Here is a 3827-nt window from a genome sequence, read left to right as displayed (position 1 = left end):
ATTAATATATATTAATATCTTTATTTCTATATTTCCTTGTAGATCTTTCCATATACCTAATACATATGTACAAGCAGGGGACACTCAACTTTGCTTTCTGGTACCAGCATATTAAAAGTACTCTTTAAATACATACATTTTTGAAACACAGTCTCACTCTGTTGCCCAGGCTAGAGCGCAGTGGTGTGAGCTCAGCTTACTGTAACCTCTGTCTCCGGGGTTCAAGTGATTCTCGTGCCTCAGCCTCCCAAGTAGCTGGGATTATAGATGCATGCCACCACACCTGGCTAATTTTTGTATTTTTAGTAGAGATGGCGCTTCACCATGTTGGCCAGGCTGGTCTCGAACTGCTGACCTCAAGTAATCTGCTTGCCTCAGCCTCCCAAAGTGCTGGGAATTACAGGCATGAGCCACTGCACCTGTCCAGAAGTACTCTTTAAATCCTTTTGACAACTGGAGCTCTTATTTGGCTTATTTACATTGGTCTTATAAGCCTTAAAATTTTAAAATTCTCAGGCCAGTGCGGTGCTTCACATCTGTAGTCCCAGCACTTTGGAGGGCCAAAGCAGGCAGATCACTTGAGATCAGGAGTTTGAGACCAGCCTGGCCAACACGGTGAAACCCCATCTCTAGCAAATACAAAATTTATCCGGGCGTGGTGCCATGCACCTGTAATCCCAGCTACTCCAGAGGCTGAGGCACAGGAATTGCTTGAACCCGGGAGGTGGAGGCTGCAGTGAGCTGAGATCACACCACTGCACTCCAGCCTGGGTGACAGAGCAAGGCTCTGTCTGAAAAAAAACAAAACAAAACAAAATTCTCAACTTAAACACCAGAGAACAAGTATGCCCAAGATCTCATGGTACTGCAATAAAAACACCCAGAATCTTCTATGGAATGAGATGAAAAATAAGTAAATGAGAAAAACATCTTTCCAGATATTATTCATCTTGTCCTCATGGAGAGAAGACTGCAACGTGACCTTTGGTCAGTTCCTAACAGCCAGAAAAGACAATATTGGAAATATGACTTTGATCTGTGTTGACCATAGCCAAAGATCTTTCATATGGAGACCTATCTTCTTGGATTGCATCCTGCATTAAAATCTGAGTATAATCATATTGTGGGCTGGGCAGGGTGGCTCACACCTGTCATCCCAGCACTTTGGGAGGCTGAAGCAGGCAGATTGCTTGAGCCTAGGAGTTTGAGAACAGCCTGGGCAACATAGTGAGACCCTGTCTCTACTAGAAATACAAAAATTAGCCGGGCATGGTGGCACACATGTGTAGTCCCAGCTACTCAGGAGGTTGAAGTAGGAGGATCACCTAAGCCCAGGAAATAGAGGCTGTAGTAAGGAGTGATTGCGCCACTGCGCTTCAGTGTGGGCAACAGGAGTGAGACTGTCTCAGAAGAAAAAATCACATTGTGGAAAAGCACTTGGAGATTTATAATCCTGAACATCTTATGTAATGAAATCTGTGAAGGGTAAATACATTGATCGGGATGTTCACTCCCACTCAAATATCAAAAATTAAGAATATATATTTTTTTAAAAAGGCCAGGTACAGTGGCTCACACCTGTAATCCCAACACTCTGGGAGGCCGAGGCAGGTGGATCACCTGAGGTCAGGAGCTTGAGACCAGCCTGGCCAACATGGTGAAATTCCGTCTCTCCTAAAAACACAAAAAATTAGCTGGGCGTGGTGGCAGGTGCCTGTAATCCCAGCTACTTGGGGAAGTTGAGGCAGGAGAATCGCTTGAACTCGGGAAGCAGAGATTGCAGTGAGCCGAGATCACGCCATTGCACTCCAGCCTGGGAAACAAGAATGAAACTCCATCTCAAAGAGGCCAGGCGCGGTGGCTCATGCTTGAACCCGGGAGGTGGAGGCTGCAGTGAGCCAAGATTCCGCCACTGCACTCTAGCCTGGGTGACAGTGTGAGACTCCGTCTAAAAAAAAAAAATCACCAGTTGAGGCTGGGCACAGTGGCTCATACCTGTAATCCCAGCACTTTCAGAGGTCATGGTGGAGGATCACTACATAGCAAGGCCCTGTTTCTATTTTGTTGTTGTTGTTGTTTTATTTTTATTTAATTTTATTTTTTTCCTATTTTTTTGTTTTTTTAAATCACAAGTTGATGTCTGAATCATTGGAGGGTGCCTTTTCCCACTAAGTTATTACTTTTAATTACGGCATACTATCCTTAATTTTTTAAATTAATAGAACTTCTAGTTTGAAACATCATTCAAAAAGTAGACAAAGTCGGGGATGGTAGGGCATGCGCCTATCATCTCAGCTACTAAGGAGGCTGAGGCAGGAGGATGGCTTGCGCCTGGGAGTTCAACACTGCAGTGACCTATGACCACACCACTGTACTCCATCCTGGGCAACAGAGCCAGACCATGTCTCTGAAGATGAATGAATGAATGAATGAATAAAACAAAATAAAACATTTCTAAAAATAAAACAAAATCAAAGAGAAGACAGGAAGTCCTGAATTCCACGTTAGATCTGATGCCACGTACAAAATCAAGCTAGGCTGTACTCGTGTTTCCCAGCAATAAAGCAGCTCATGCAGTTCTGAGGCTATAAAGTTACTTATGGGATAGGATTCTCCCAGGCTCCAACACAAATGACAGAGCTTCCTATCTACTGTTTCCCAGAATCCAATGTTCAGGTGGCCTGGATTGCTGGGTAAAACAGACTGTTTTAATAATCAGTGGGCTTTCTTAGACTCAGACTTAGAGCCTGAATTTAAATTCTTAATCTAATTTAAATACTACCAATAAGTAGCATTTACACACATTTGCTTTTAAGCCCATCCACTAATTCTGATGTGCACTGAAATCATGATACACTTAGTTAATTCTGATTTTGAAAATTAATTTGAAGTTTTAAAATATTTTTTATTAGTTTTTGAAACTAATATTAGACAATAACCAGCAAATGATATGATTCCATTCCATTATACACAAAAACCAACCAACTACACCAAAAAAGACAAAACAAAACCAACAAACATAGCCCATTCTTGTTTAACTGCATTCTGTTCAATGTTTTAAGCTCTAGAAGGGGAATCTTTGAGTTAATCAGGTAGGACCCTCATTTTGCAAATGAGAGACGTGAGGCACAAGTAGGTCAATGACTTATTGAGGTACTTGGAGAGAGAGGCAGTGTCCTCTGCCCATCACAGCTGGCCAGACCTTGCAGGAGGAGACACACCCAAAAGAAATGTAGAGGCCAGTTCTATCGCATTCATTTCATGCCCTGGGGCTCCCACCCTTAAAAAGCATTCATTGCAGAACAGAGAAATACATTGTGAAAAAGGAGTATAGTAGTTAAACATGAACCAATGTGTGTATTAAAAAGTAAAATAAAATGCAGCATTGTCAGAGTCCTCATGGAAACTAGAACTCTCTTTAACCAAAACTACTTTTTAGTCATTCAATATCACATATCTTTTATGTTGCTTACGATAAACGTTAGGTCAATCATGATATTTATGCTCTAATTTTATTTACCAAAAATATTTTTTTTTCCTTGTGGGATTTAAAAGCACACATTCTTAGCTTGGGCACAGTGGCTCATGCGTGTAATCCCAGCACTTTGGGAGACAGAGCTGGGAGGATCACTTGAACCCAGGAGTTCAAGATAGCCTGGGCAACATAGGGAAACCCCATATCTACACAAAATTTTTTAAATAAGGTGGGTGTGGTGGCAAGCACCTGTAGTGCCAGCTACTCGAGAGACTCAAGTGGAAGAGTCTCAAGTGACTCTACTCAGAGAGACTCAAGAGACTCAGCTACTCAGAGACTCAAGTGGAAGAGT

Source organism: Macaca nemestrina, chromosome 20 (genome assembly GCF_043159975.1).
Source record: "Macaca nemestrina isolate mMacNem1 chromosome 20, mMacNem.hap1, whole genome shotgun sequence".
NCBI classification, from domain to species: domain Eukaryota; kingdom Metazoa; phylum Chordata; class Mammalia; order Primates; family Cercopithecidae; genus Macaca; species Macaca nemestrina.
This window is presented reverse-complemented; position numbering follows the sequence as displayed.